We start from the raw sequence: 16,023 nt of genomic DNA, 5'->3' as shown, positions 1-16,023 counted from the left end.
GTAAACTGGCACAGCCACGATGCAAATCAGTCTGGATGGTCCTTTTAAAGCTAGAAATAGAATTATATTATACACCTATACCACTCACAGGCATAAGCCAAAGGACTCTATATCCTACGACAGAGATACTCATTCAAATATGGTTGTTGATTGTCTGTGCACAGCAGTCAGGAAATGAAATTTGCCTAGATGTCTATCAACAGATAAATGGATAATGAAAATGTGATACATTTACACAGTGGAATTTTATTAAATGTAAATAAAAATGAAATGACAAGTAAATAGGTGATACTAGAAAATAATTATATTGAGTGAGGTAATCCAGGACCCAGAAAAACAAACTGTACATCTTCTCCCTTGTACGGGGATTCTAGCTTTAGGATCTGTGTGTTTAACTTGGAGTACTTGTGGAGGCCAGCAAACTAGAAAAGGGTCATTGGGTCTATGGTTACCACAAGGGATGGTGAATAGCAGAAAATAATGGGGGTTATTGATAAAGTAGAGATGGAGTGGAATGAGAGAAGAGAAGAAAGGGAGGAAGGTTTATTTTAAAGAGTATATTTTAAAGAGCCATATGCAAATCCACTATTTATAAACCATTTTTAATATGTATTTTTGAAAGATAGTTAGAAAGGAGACAACCTGCACACTGGATACTGGATACTGCCCCTAATATCTATAGTTATTTAACCAAATCCCAGTGCCAGCTGTACCTCCCTATGAGTGCCCCCAAAAATAATACAAGTTCTTGCCGTTCCCTTTGGTTGCCCATCAGAACTAATGAAAAAGACCCTATTACTGAAGACATCTTGGTTACAAGGTGTAAAGATCTGAGATGGAAATGGGCCGGAGGCTTCCTCCAGGAAGTTACTATGCAGGCTCCAAGAAAACAATGGTCCTACCCAGATGAAAACTGTGAATCAGCAAGCCAGGCAAGATGTGTCTATGGCACAACTGTTATGGAGGTAACCACTCGCTTAACTTGGTTTTGAGGCCCACTCTAAAGAGTAAAAGCATGTCTAGGACTGTAAATTTGCTTTAAAAATCCATGGCTGAGGAGATGTTTGAGACAAGGGAGAGGGAACTTGGCAATACTGTTTAGCTAAATTGACATGGGGCCAACTACGGTCTAGGTATTTATGTTTATATTTATATATATATATTATATATATATTTACTCAGAGAAGTTTTTCTTTGCAATGACTGGTGATAAATACAGAAACTCATGGCTATTAAAGGTGCTGAGAACACATGATGGTTGAGTGCTCAGTTCTTAAGAGGACATTTTACCTCCCTCTCTAAGGCTCAAAGAACAACGAAGAAGAGGGTAAAGAAAAAAACAAAAGATAGGGCATAACATAACCAATGCAATCTCGATCTACAGCACCTACAGCTGTCTGCAATAAGCCTGCAGAAGACTGAAGCTGTCAATAATCAACCATAGAGCTGGGAGGGGCCCGAAAGGCTCTGTGCCTCCCTGCTAAACAACCACATGCTGACGGGTTCTAGAGGAGGAGCGGTCATTGTCTCCAGTTGTGTGCCTGGTGATGTAATCCCATCAGACACCAGGGAATAGTTCCAAACAAGTAATCACACAGACGCCCCTGGCTAAACTCCGTGGATTACAGACAAAGAAAAAAGACATGAATGTAGAAGAGAGATTTATAGAGGAGGGGAGCATTAGAGATAGGAGATGGGAGGGAGACAGAAGAAAGAGGTGAGATGGCAGGAATTAGAATTGTGTGTGTGTGTGTGTGTGTGTGTGTTCATACATAGGAAACTGTTAAAGAGCAAATTCAATAAAATATTTTTAATTACTTTTTCATTCAGTACCAATGGAATGACTTGTAAGCTGGCATTATGACACTCAAATCTCATTATTTAAAAAAAAAAAAAGGAGTGCATTTTTAAAGTTTAAGTCTTATGCAGTGACATCTAGGATAAACTCCAAATGATCTTTATGGTTTTCCTGAATACAAAATTCTTACTATTGCTTTTCTTCTCTTCCCACCCCCCCTCCCCAATAACTGCAAGATTTGCTTTCTCAACTGTTCAGGATATATTGTTTCATTTAGCTTTTATCTTTCTTTCATAATGAACTTTTCCCTTTGTTATACTTTATTATTACTTGATAATCTACCCTGGAGTTACTATCTCTAAGTCATTCTGCCCTTTCCTCACAATATAACGGCCCACTGCTATCATACTTGTCTTCCCCAGAAGCGCTAGTCTGTGCCTTGTTATTTCATTATCTAGTAAAATCAGTGAGACTGTTCATTTTAGTAACAATAGCGAAGACCAGAAAGGGTCAGAGATTTTGCCACGCTCACCCCGTGCATCTGTATTAGTCACCAAATAAAGAACTTCACAAAAAAATCAATCAGAGCACTTCTAGCCCAATGCTTTTTGTTAAAAAATAAAAAATAAAAAATAAAAAAAGCACAGTGCTTAGCAGTAGGCATGAAATATATTTAACACAAAAATGCAATTATGTAAAAATTCATTTCAGGTGAATACAATGATTACAACCTTCAAAGTCATCAGCCTGTATAAATAGACTCATTCAGCCTAATGATAGATTGGTAGGTAGGTAGACAGCTATTTAATGATAAAAATAAGAACTCAAAGATTCATTTCTGTATTTTCTCCTCATCCAATTTGTCAGCCAACAAAGTTTCATTCCACTTTCTGGCGTTCTACTCCTCTGCCCACTGTTCATGTACAGAAATAGTCGGTTGTGTGTGCTGTGTGAACACACGCACGTGCTGTAGCGGCGCTTGCGTCCCTTGTTCTCCCGGTCTGGAATTAGTGCCTGCAGATACAGCAGCTCCCCGGGGGTGCTGTTCTAGTGCTGAATTTAGCACATTAGGGCAATTTCTGTAGGAGCTACTTAGGTTGCCAGAAACCAAAGTTCAAACTTCACTTCTAGAGGACGACGAAGGGCGTGTCAAAGTGAGGGAGGATGTTCTTTTCTGAGGATGCATGTCTGCAGTCATCACAACGGGGTTGCCAAAGTTTGCTGTTTTCTGGGCACGGCCTATAAATGACTGCCCTGCCGCAGATTCCCTGTGCACTGAGCAAACACTGCCCTTCCTGGCACTGCTTGGGTGATGCTTTGCTGCAAGTTTGCTACAGCTGTTTTTCCTTAACACTAAGAATATACTTTGTATTCCTCGTGGCATTAATGACATCATGTCCTTGTGCTGATCCAGATGTCATTCATCAAATAAATGATGTCATTAACTGACCCCAACTGGAGTATGAGCTCATCTATAGAGAATGAAAAAAGTAGTTCTTTCATTCAACAAGTAATATTTTAGACAATTAATCCATTGGTTAATTGAAATAGGATTATCTTTCTCTCATACAAGCTTAGTCTCCATAGTCCCTAGAGTGAAGAAGTTAAGTCCCACCAGGTGTGGTGGCACACACCTGTGATCCCAGCACTCAGGGAGACAGAGGCAGGTGGATCTCTTTGAGTTCGAGACCAGCCTGTTCTACAAAACAAGTTCAGGACAGCCAAGGCTACACAGAGAAACCCTGTCTCAAAAAAAGAAAGAAAAGAAGAAGAAAGAAAAAAAAAAAGAAGCCACGTTCTGAAACTATGTAGAAGACTCCACACAGCTCATATTCTTACCTAATAACTAGGGTGTAAGTACCTACTGTGTGCCAAGCTAGGAGCTAAGCCACATAAAGCGAACAAGGTGAACGCACTCCCTGTATTCTTGGCGTTCTCTGCTGTCTTGAGGTTTCTATGACTATGATGAAGCACCGTGGCCATGACCAAAAACAAGTTGGGGAGGGAAGGGTTAATTTGGCTTATGCTTCTACATCATAGTCCGTCATTGAAAGAAGTGAAGACAGAAACTCAAACAGGGCCGGAACCTGGAGGCGGAAGCTGATGCAGAAGCCATGAAAGGGTGCTGCTTACTGGCTTGATCCTCATGGCTTATTTAGCCTATTTTATAAAACCCAGGACCATCAGGCCTGGGATAGCACCACCCACAATGGGCTGTGCCATCCCCCATCAATCACTAAATAAAAGATACCTTACAGCTGGCTCTTATGGGGGCATTTTCTCAATTGAGTTTCCCTCCTTTCACATGACTCTACATTGTGTTAAGTTGACATAAAATTAGCCAAGATAACTTCCTAATGGGGACACAGACAAGCTAATTACAAGGACATGTGAGTAGGAAGCAAATGAAATCCACTGTGAAGGTGTCACACCCAGTCAAAGAAGGCTTCTCAAAGGAAAGCAGCCTCAACGGAGACCTGGAAGATAAGAGTGCATGATCCCGGAAATAGATGAAGGAGAGCAGTGTGCTGTGGGAAGTTGGGTGCACTCTAGAAAAAGGTCATGAGCAAAGGAAGGCCTAGGGCGCACAGCAATCATGGTCAGTGCAGTGGGTCATAGGCTTGGTGGTTTGAGCCTAGGATGGAAAGAACAGTGTTGACAGTTAAGACTGCAGAGCCCACCCCAGCTCCTCACTCACCCTAGGAGAAAGGCACATAGTCCCACCTCTTCCAAGACCCGCGTTCTTTACTTAAAAAAAAAAAAAGAAAGAAAGAAAAAATCTGCTATATCTGCCTGCCCAACATCCTCTCATTTCTGGCAATAATTCATCAGTTTTCCTTTCAAAAGATTCCCTGTTTGTTCTTAACTTGTATACTACATATGAGACATACACATACCCTCTTTTGGTCCAGGACTGGGCGCAAATTTCAGACATAAATATAAGAGCTTCGTGTCTCCCTACCCACAGAGACTTGATTGTCCAGCATAGGTCCAGAGTCATTATCACTGAACTGGAGCCTGGAGATGGTGATGTCTCCGACATCCAGAACTTATCCTGAAGCCACTGGAGAATTAAAAAAATGCCTCCCACTGGGTTAGCTGAGCTAGCACAATGCCGGTATGGGCGGTGCAAGTGGCCATTTACTTCACCACCCATTAGCACCTTCAGCAATAGCCTATTAGGTAACCGCTGTGTGCATGAGCTGTTGTAAGCATCAGGAATACAAAATTAGACATAACTCTGTCTCATGTGTTTTCGACATTAGGTGGTAAGGCAAATAAAGCAATATTGGCATTTAGTGGGGACAATGGTTCCAGAAATGCAGACCACAGGTAAAGTGAGGCCAAACTAAGGGACTGGTAGAAAGAAAGACTGGTCTTGTGTGGGCGTCAGATTCGAGAGACAGCAGGGAGTCGGAATAAGCAGAATCTGGAGGTTGGGCTTACATGGTCCTAGACTGGTGACTGTGAATGCTGAGGTCCCTGATCAAGAATTTTAATGGGAGAAGCATGTGGGGGGGGGGTTTAGTTGTCTCTGGGAAAGCTTGAGGAGGAGTCTGAGGTGGTAACTATGAGTCAGGAGCTCCCAAGAGAAGTATGAAGAGACATTTGTGGTTGATGATGTTCATCTCCTCATGCGCTGCTCCCTTCCTGAAGATTCCATGTGCTCTAAGTTAAGCAGCATCAACACCCAAGTCATAATTAAAATCCCAGCAAAGAATGAGACCATCAAAGGTGAACACAGGCTTCAAAATTACAGTTTAGGTGAGAGATGGAGAAAGAAGAGTCCATGAGGACTGAAAAGGGCGAGTCACAACAGCATGGAGCAGAAAGATGACCTAGTGACTGAAGAACAACCTGGGCCATGTGAGATCCTGTTTCAAGCAAAAGGAGAGAGAAGGAAAGGAGAGTGGAAGAGAGAGAATGATACCATGTCAGCTCAGTTCCATCGGGTAGATGGAAGGATCAGGCCAGGGAGAAGAGGGCAGATGATGTAAATTAGCTGTGTTTTTATTGGCTGGTTTGCTGATTAGCGGATTGATATAAAATGGGAGACCCTTACTTAACACAAATGGGAAACCCATTAAAGGACAGGCTGAAGAAGCAGAAAAGTGAAGGACTGGGATGTGGATGCGTTAGTCCCTGAGGAGGCTGACAGGGACAGAAGGCCCAATACAGGAGATTTGTCCAGGTAAAAAGCACACCTTAGCTGGGTATGGTGCCAAATGCCTGTAGTCCCAGCACTGGAGAGCCTGAGGTAGAAGGAGAAAGAGTTCAAGTCCAGCCTAGACTCTATAGGAAGCTTCAGGCAGGCCTTGTCTCAAACAGCAGCAAACAACCAAAAACCATGAAGAACAGCAATAAATGCAGAAGGACAGACAGCAAGGGATGTATGAAGATCCATATAGATAATTTTGTAAGCAAGGCTAGGTAGGATTGATGAGGGAATATGTGTAAAATAATTATGTTAAAGAAATCTATTTCATCTATCATCCTATTAAAAACACCTTATGAATTTCCTATGGTTTCCAATGTAATCAGTTGATCCGTGGTGATGAGTTTCTGGAAGCCAAGACACTCTACACAGCCACTAATAGTAGGTATTTTTTCCTTGAGTTGAGCCTCAAGGAGGTATTTTTTGACTTTGTTAAATTTCTTTCAAGTCATGTTAAGAACTTTTATTTTGTCTCTCTGTCCCCCAAAAGTCATCGGCTATGAAGGTACTTTTTCCAGGCACCAACCATGTGAAAGTTGAAACCCAGACATCTAAAATGAGGTGATTTAGAATCGCTACTTTTAAGGCAATTCTTATAAGCAACCTTTGTTCCTGACAAGAGCATACTGCTCGTGGGCCCCATCTAGAAGGATCTTTCCGCATTGTTTCAGAATATCACAATGTGATGAAGCCTAATTGGTGATGGCTGAGATGCATTCATAAGGAAAATATCCTTCCTTTTGGATGTGGATAAAATCCAGAGCTGCGTGAGAAACTGTTCAGCAAGTGGGAACCTCACACTAGGTGAGGAATCAATTACGGAGGAGCTTATCCATCCCAGTGCAGTCACTTTACAGCACATAAGCTGGAGCCCAGAGTGCCATATGGCTCATCGGGACCCGTGCCAGGACCACAAATCCAGATCTCTCTCCTCCCAGCCCAGTGGTCACTCCTCCTCTCATAACATCTGTTTTTTCCTACTGAGCTGCAAACCCCACGGGGGCAGCCACTTCTTCCGCCTTGTTTGCTTAGGTATTCCCCGCAGAAAGGTGGCAATTAAAAATGTCCGTTGGTCAATAAGTTAACTGCACTCCAGGGAGATGGCAGGTGGTCCCTCGTGAGGTTTCACACAAGGCTGATGATCAGAGCACAGAGCCTCCACAAAAAGAAAGAGGAAAAGAATCACCAACCTGCCAACACATGGTTTGTGAGCTCTGCAAATACCAGGAACTCTGGACATGACTTCAGGATATAAACCTTGGGAACAGCAGCCACAGAGCCACCGCTTGCTCAACGGATGTGTGCCAAGTCCTCATTTGTCACAGAGTTGGCAGGCACTGCGCCCCTCGTCATCTATACAGCTTGAGAACAGAAGTTTCCACATTGTCTCTAAGTCAGCTCTAGCCAGCTTGAATCCTCCTTAAAATATTCAACAGGCTCTATCCTCTCCCCAAACATGGTAATTGCTGAGGCTCCTTTCATCTCGCCCTAATCAAACTTGCCTCAGTTTTTATGAAAGTTGAAATTACACGCACATTAGCCATGCATTCCATCCAACAAGGGAAGGCCCCTGCCAGAGTGCGCAGTCCCATACAGCGTGAGGGTCTAAAGCAGCATCAGACACCATTGCACTGAAGGTTTGTTTTGGGTTTTTGTTTTTGTTTTTCAAACAGGATCTTGTCAAGCTCTTCATTCTGATGAAACCATGTGCTGGCCTGTCCTCTCTGGTCCAGACTAAACGCTTTTCTAATGAATCTGTTAGAAGGGTCCCTAGGGGGGAATTATATTCCCTCTTAGTTTTCTTCAGTTTGGGTTTGGTCTGTGTGAAGTTGTTAGTGGTGAAAATAAGTACTTACATCTTTGCTCCTAAGTCGGGGGCTGCCGCAGCTGCTTCTGCTACATCCCATCATGACAGCCTGCTGTTCCTCACAGCTGGCAGACACTGCAAACTGCCGTGCCACGTCAGCCACACAGAACCTTTCTGTTTCAGCAGCAGTTTCCCCACGGAATACTTTAGTAGCAGCTCCTGAGGCTGGAAACATGATCTGATCACCATATTGAGAAGGTCCCACTAAACAGGGCACCGCTTGGAAGTTTAGGGAGCAAACCACACAGCCCTCTGCATGTCTGATGAAAATTCCAGAAGAGACTAAATGTTATACTGGCTTTTTTTTTTTTTTTTTTTTAGCAATTATGACAGGATTAATGGTAGTTTGTTTCAGGATTAATGGTAGTTTGTTTTTTTTTTTTTTAAGTTATGAGTTTAGAATGGCAACAAATGGAAAAGGTTTTTGCTAAAAATAGAAGGTACAATTGCATAAACTCCTGCAACTATGCTGTAAGGCGAGACTAATAACTGACAGTTCAGAGCTGACACCATTGACATGCAGCATTTTCTGACTTCTCTTGAGCAGAAAAATTGTAACATCTCTTTTTCCATTTTATTCATATATATAATTATATATATCATATAAAATTATACTTTGGTTATAAGTACCTACATTGATAATGGTCATAAGAGGAGGCAGCTGCTAATCCATCCTTCCTTTGAGAAAATGTGAGAGAAAAGCATTGGGAGAGCAGAAGTTACTTTTTCAAAGATAAAATAGCATCTGTTATGTCCTCTTTCTGCAAAATAGTCTCTTTGTGAGTAGTGTGTGTGCTTAAGGGAAAATCTGAAAGTTTATGAAGTGCTAACTAGATATCTTAGAGCGGTGGGATGCTAGATGACTTTTCTTTACAGTTTTAAGTGTGTCTGGGGAAAACTATTTAGGTAATTGGGAAAGAAAAAAACTCAGAAAGGTGTTTTTATGACGTGAAAACCACTGACAAGTGGTAGCTTGCCCGAACCTTTATTCTTCTGAGTTCTTTGCTGACTCTTAAATGGGTTTGGGGGTGGGTGGAGATGGTGAGGGGCGGTGGCGGCAGCAGTGTTTGTGTGCTCTTTTTCCACTCCAGACATGCTCACAAATGCTGAAGATGTTCTTATCCTCTTCTGGAACAGACAAGTCACACTAAAGAGTGGGAAGCACCAACCTGGCCCAGAGCTCTCACAGCCCTCCCCTCCTGAGAGGCTTTTGTCAGAAGCAGACTATATCCCCCCCACTCTGGGGAGTGACGAGGAACCAAGGCCCAGGCCCACACAGGGACACTGCTGGAAGAGGTGGCCAGCCCATACTCCTTCTGATAATGCTGCCAGGGATGACTAGGAAATCGTTTGTGAAAATGCCTGTCGCAGAATGATGACGTGGAGGTGGTCAACTGATCCCTCATCTATTTCAACAGCAAGAAATTGGATAATTCATGCTCTTAACTGATGAATAAGCAAATATCCAACACATGTTCCACAACAGAACACAGGAGAGGGCACTTTTTAAAATTAAAACAAATGGGGGAGGAATTGAGGGAACACAAAATATATTGTATGAAAATTTTGATATTAATAGATAAAGGGTAGTATATGGACGGACATAAAATTAGGTGAACAACAAATGCCTAATGTGGAAAGTTTAGAGAATTCAAGATGCTCAGTCACCGTAAGGCTGTGTGTCAAGTAAACATGTGTGAGTCAGAAGATGAATGACACATGTCTGTATTAACTAGACTAGTCTCTCAGTGCCAGACTTGCGTAGGGAAGAACTGTCGCTTCAGCAAAATCGACGCATCATAGAACTGTTCTAAGATTTATGAAAAACTAATGTGCATTATGAAGCCCTCACAGAGGGTATATGCTACAAAAGGAAATAAAAATAATCACCTACTGTCAGATAGTGTTAATATTAAAAGACTGTGAGAAAGAGGCAAAAGATGAAAGGCCGGGGTGCGGTGCCAGCCTGCTTTGGGTAGAACCTCAGGGAACACTTCTCCCAGAAGGGGAGATGCTGCATGTAAGGGGTTTCCATGCTGATAAATGGGTGGAAGTGTTGAGATGGGGCAAGTGCAAATGTCTGGAAATGGGACGGAGTGGCGCCATGGTGGAGGAGGAAGCCAGGAGATAGCAGAGGGAGTCATTTTGCGGCCACAAGTTGTAAAACAACCTCTCAGAGAACAGAAAAGTGGCTTAGCTGCAGCTAGGAGGATCCACTGGAACACTGGGTTCCTAAATTACCCAATAATCCTGCTGGATCTGTCTATCTGGCACTGGCTGCTCAGATGCAGGGATAAATGAGAGTAGGGATTTAGCAAGTCTGGCCAGACGTCTTATCCTAGCTGCCTGGGAGGTAGCAGTAGGGAATAGAAAGTTCAAAGTCAGCCTGGGTTGGGGATGTAGCCTGGTCTGTCTGTGCAAGCCTGAGGGTTCAGTCTTCAGTAAGAGAGAGATTTGTCATGTCAGGGGAGTTTCCCAGGTGAGACGGTCAGAGGCATGAGAGTTGAGTGGGTACCCTGTACTCATGTTGGAAAGGATGGTTATTGAGATATGAGGGTAATGATGAGTGTGTGGCAGACTGGGAAGGCTGAAGAACGGTTACAGTTAGGGCTTTAGAGGGAGCTAGATGGATGTGAAGAGGTGAGAGTCAAAGTAGGGCATGAGGAACATTGAATGTGGGGCTAGTGCCTGCAGTGACCATCTCCAGAGTATGGCTGTGGCAGTGTGTGACTGGGACAGTACGAGGTAGTAGAAAGAGTCATTAGGAACTAAGCAGGTTAGGTATCTGAGAGGCCAAAATATAATTTGAATCATCTTTACCAGAAAGGTTCCCAAATATGGCCACATAATTCAGTGATCTGGGAGTACTTTTAAAACGCCATGGTTAAGGGCATTGGTTGCTCTCTCAAAGAATCCAGGTCCCATTCCCAGTACCCACACGGTGGTTTAAAAATGCCTATTCAAATTTAGAGAGTCTTTACCCCTCTTCTGGGCTCCATGGCAGGAGGCACGCATGCAGTACACAGTCACACTTGCGGGCAAAGCATCCATACACATAAAATCAGGTTCTTTAATTTTAATACATGTGACTTGGGGCCAGCAAGTTGTCTCAGTGGGCAAAGGCTCTTGCAGCCAGGCCTAAGGACCTGTAGAACCCACATGGTGGAAGGAGCAAACCATCATTATGTCTCTCACTGCCCATTTGGGCAGTGGCAACAGAGGGAGGGGAGGCCAGAGGAGTGACTCCCAGATAACTGGGAAAGAATAACATAAGCGGGAAATAGAGCAACCAAGGGAGGCCAGCAGTTGTGGTAAAGAAAATGCAAGAGATCAAGAGGAACCCCAAGCTTTGCTCAGGGAGGAGAGGAGCCACAGATAGGGGAGTTTGTGGCTGTTCTAGTGACCTCTACTCCAGAACTTGGGTGGGGAAGACACGATGCTCAAGGAATGGCCATGAGGAACATAAGTCTGGCTCACTTCGGGAGTGTCCCAAATGTCCCCAACCACCACCCCAAAAAAAAAATAGAGCTAAAGAAGTTGAAGGTGAAGAGGGAGAGGATTGGGATCTTGGTAATGGAGGATCAGGTAAAATAAACAGTGTATCAAAGTACGGCTTTATCAGTGTTTTTTGCACAAACCGGAGGACCCAGGTTCACGTTCCTGGATCCTGCATGAAGAGCCAGGCGCAGCAGAGGTGGCAAAGAAGGAAGGAGACGGGCAGGTTCTTGACGCTCACTAGCTGGTCAGTCCTGCTGGATGGTAAGCTTCAGGTCAGTGTGAGGGTGTGGCTCAAAGGAGATGAGGCTGGAGATGGCTCAGCAGTCAAGAACACTTTCATAGAGGACCCAGGTTAGGTTCCTACCATCCACATGATGGCTCACAACCATCTGAAACTCTATCTCCAGGAAACCTTCCACTTTCTCTGACTTCTACGGGGACCAGAAACACACTGTGCACATCCACACACGCGGTCAAAACATTCATACACATAAAATAAAAATAAATCTTTTAAAAAATTAAGGGGAAGAGCAATCAAAGAAGACACGGGATGTCAGCCTATGGCCTCTACATGCTCACACACACATATGCATAGAACCTATACAGAGTTGTGTAGGAATCAGAGGCTGGGAGTCTTATGCTTAGGTAATCACCAGTAAAGCATGGCAGGATTGCCACCATAGCTACTCAGGGGACAGTGAATAATAGGTTATTTTTAGAGCCTCTCTTTTGTAGAATCACATGTCCCTTAGTGACTAGGTTGTGTCCCGAGAAGTGCCTCATTACATGGTGTTGCGATCATGTGAACACGAGAGAGCAAACACTCCAACCTGCGTCGTGTAAGTCAATCACTCGGTGCAGCCTCCCACCGCAGTCAAGAGCTGTGGAAGGCCTGAATAGTTGGCAGGAGGCCTCCGCTTACTGTTTACAGGAAAACCTTCCCTAAATGGAGGGAGCATCTTCTAACATGATACGGAGTATGTGTGGGAGAGTGACTGCATACACCAGGAGCAGTCACATGCCCTCTGCCCGTGTAACTGTTCGCACTGTGCTCCCATCAGCTGACATCACTGTGGGCTTGTTTCAGCCGTCATCACCACAAGCATGGGAGTGATACCACATTTTGTGATGATGGGTGCCTGTCCACAAAGTCACGAGGCAGGAACTCTCAACCCCACTCCGGTGTTCCGGGACAGCTGTGACATTTGCGGGTCCACTTTTGGCTGGAAGACATTATGTGAAGCATGACTGCATTTTCTTAAGACTCATAGGCAGCACGCTGATGTCCTGCAGCATTCCATAAACACATAAACTTAAAACTGCAAGAACTTGTTTTCTCATTGTTCCAGAGCCAGAAGTTCAAAAGCAAGCATTAGCCATGCTTCTTCCAGGTGGCTGCTGCCTTCCAACATCCTGGTTCATGGTTGCCCATCCTTGCGTGTGTGGGGGGGGGTGGATTATTTTCTTATCGATGGGACAAAATACCTGAAAGAAGACGTAGGTAACAGTGTTCATGGTGGTGGCAGTATGAGGTGGCTCCCTCACATCTCTAGCAGTGAATAACCAGGATGTAGAGAAGGCTAGACCAGAAGCAAGGTTAGAATGTGACCCTCAAAGTCTGCCCCTGTAGCCCTATGAGACATCAGCTGGGCTCCATGTCCAAAGGTTTCTAAATCTCACAAAAGAGTGCCACCAGCTGAGGACTTTATATTTCAACATATGAGACTATGGAATACATTTCTCATTTGAACCTTAACTACGTAAACCAATCTTTCCCTAGAATACCTAATCTTAGCTGGATTATATATGCAAATATATACATATGTCCAACAGGTTACCAAGGCCTATAATGTCAACATATCCTTTCTGTGGAACAATTCAAGAAGGGGTTGAATTGTGATGTAGGGACAGCTAGGAATGACATTCTTACACAAAGAACACAGGCTCTTTGGGCCACTGTGAAATCTCCCTGTTACTCCAGCTAGACAAGAGTCAGCAATGGACTTTCTTTATGGACCTCAGTGTCCACGCAGAGGAGAGAGTGGTCTGAAAGGCAAGCATCCTGCTTGGAGGAGGGGTGTCCTTCAAAGACCCCTGAGGGAAAGAATGGCTGATTCAGGGAAAACCCATCCACAGATTCAGTAGACAATGCAAACAAACTTTCCTTTCAGGGCAGGTCAGCGATATCTTCATACATGAATAGCTCATATTTGACGAGAAGCCACAAACTGACAAGATAATGAAAGCCTGAAAGATTTCCTGCTAGCTCCCCATTAGCAGAACGTAGCGCACCTGGAGAGGTGAAGGCCGAGAAAATGACCCGTGTTGTACACACGTCCCAAATAGTGAAACTAAGTGTGTTCTAGCAATCAATGATCAGGGATTAAGCACCCATTTCTGCAACATTGACATGGAAAAAGAAAATGCACAGCCCCACCCTGTAAGAATTAATGTGCCAGACGGGGATGTGAAAAAGATTAGAGCTGATATGAAAGACTAAGTGTAGTTAAAAAGTCCAAATGTGCCTGAGCATGGTGGTTCACAGCTTTAGAACCAGCACTGGGGAAACAGAGGCAAGTCTGTGACTTCAAGGCCAGTCTGATCCACAAAGTGAGTTCCAAGACAGCCAGAGCTGTTACACATTAACCCTGCCTCAAAAAACCTAAATAAATAAAGTAAAAGAAAAGAAAAATTTATCTGTACTTTGTAAATAGACCAAAACAGAAGCTCAAAAACAGAGGTTATTGATGCCACGATTATCCAATTGGCCTAACTGGCATTTGGTACTTCTTTGGGTCCAACTCCACCAGCCTGGTCGGATGCTGTCCCGTAGCTCTCTCACTGAGAGAGTCTAGCGTCTGTTTTACAGGTGGTAAACCAAGATTCACAGGTGTGAGGTGATTCACCCAAGATCAGACAGCGCTTAACTCAGGAGACTTTTGCCCTGAAAGCCAGAGCTTTTTCTACACTACACCAAAGGATAAGGAGGGTTTGAGGAAGAAGGAGAAACAAGAAGAACATTTCACATACGGGAAATAGTATTAATATTTTATTATTACATTGAGCTCCTAGGCTCCTGACAGCCAGCCTAGGTCCCCAGATGAGGAGCCGCTGCCCGTCTCTTAAAATACCTGCTCTTAGACTATCTGGGTCAGTGAAAGCAGGATCACGGGGTCTCCTTGTGGAGAACTTTATTTTTTTAATGAACCTTTAAAGGAGAAGATAAAAATTAAGTCAGAAAGTTTATCATCTGCAAAGGAAGCTGTGAAGAGGTAAGGGGTGATGGGTTATCCACGGGAGCTGTGGGCAGCATTCCTGAAGGGTCACAGGGGAGGCAGAGACCGACGGGTCCATGGATGCACTGGCCAGTCAGTCTAGCCTATTCAGAAGGCCCCAGACCCCAAGGACAGCCTCAAAAATCAAGGCAGGCAGCTCCGAAGAAGCTGTTGACCTCTGGTCTTCACACGCATGTCCACATCTGTGCATGCACACCTGCGCACACACACATTTACACACACGTGAAAATTAAAAGACGAAGCAAGTGAAATTAAGAAGTGACTCTTTGGGGCTGGAGAGATGGCTCAGTGGTTAAGAGCACTGTCCGTTCTTCCAAAGGACCCAGGTTCAATTCCCAGTACCCACATGGCAGCTCACAACTGTCTGTTCCAGGTGATCTAACACCTTCATACCAATGCACATAAAATAAAGTTAAATAAATTATATAGAAAAAAAAAAAAAGAAGTGACTCTTTAAGGTCAGAGAGGTCATATTTGCAGGAAGGTTCTCTGAGCCCTTCTCTGTACCTTCAGCTCTCAGCATGCCCACTTAGAATCCTGATTTGGACAAGAATGTCAGACAGAGACCGGAAGCCTAACCCAGCTGCTCCCCGTGATGTTTCCCTTCAAGACGTGGACAATTTCACCACATTATTTTAGGCTACTTTTATAATCCCCATGAATCTGACCTCTAATATTGTAAATCTCTTTGATTTGACTCGGGTCCCAGCAAACTTTGAGAGTAATAAGATCTTTGTGCTCACCATTCCTGTGTTGAAAGAAGTACTATTTTTACTTTGCCCTAAAACTATTTCTTTAAAATGATAAAAAAAAAAAAAATGTTCTTAGTTTTATCCTCTGGGACTTAATAAGTTCATATTTTTATCCAATGATTTTCATTATTTCATAAATTTCAATCATGCCCTTTTCTTAGTCCATGGCTTTCCAGAATGTAGAGCCCTAATTCTTTTATCAACCCCTTACTTTAATGCTCTCTGCACTCTTAATCAAATGAGATGTCCTTCTCTAGACCTTGACTGGCTCTGGGTATCTTTGAAGTACATCAAATCATCAGGTCCCCATCACTTTGTCCATTATTCTGTATAAAAGAGCACAATGACTTCAGCTAAAATGTAAAAACCTTTTAGAGACATTTAAAAAAAAAATCAAACAGTCCCTTTGCTGTGTGCCAATCCAACATATGCTGAAAAAGTATACATTTTCCTTTGATTCTGAAGTGAAGTTAAACATAGCCATCACAAAGCAGCCTTGTAATCCATTGTGAAAATGGCAGCTTGCAAAGCTTTTTTTCCCCCACATCATCTCATCTGACCCTCCCCTGAACCACAAGATGCAGGAGAAAACATAC

General features: G+C 43.5%; 1 protein-coding gene across 1 annotated transcript in view; it reads right to left on the bottom strand.

Annotated features, from left to right (window-relative positions):
* Positions 1-7,984, bottom strand: part of Sec16b (SEC16 homolog B, endoplasmic reticulum export factor) — a 57,459-nt gene extending 49,475 nt beyond the window's left edge. Inside the window, exon 1 of the mRNA XM_060364521.1 lies at positions 7,871-7,984. The gene's annotated coding sequence lies outside the window, so the exon portion shown is untranslated. The remainder of the gene's footprint in view (positions 1-7,870) is intronic.
* Positions 7,985-16,023: the final 8,039 nt, after the last annotated feature.

The sequence above is a fragment of the Meriones unguiculatus genome, chromosome 11 (genome assembly GCF_030254825.1).
Source record: "Meriones unguiculatus strain TT.TT164.6M chromosome 11, Bangor_MerUng_6.1, whole genome shotgun sequence".
Classification (NCBI taxonomy): Eukaryota; Metazoa; Chordata; class Mammalia; order Rodentia; family Muridae; genus Meriones; species Meriones unguiculatus.
Note: the sequence above shows the minus strand (reverse complement) of the source record. Positions and strands in the feature narration are given on the sequence as shown.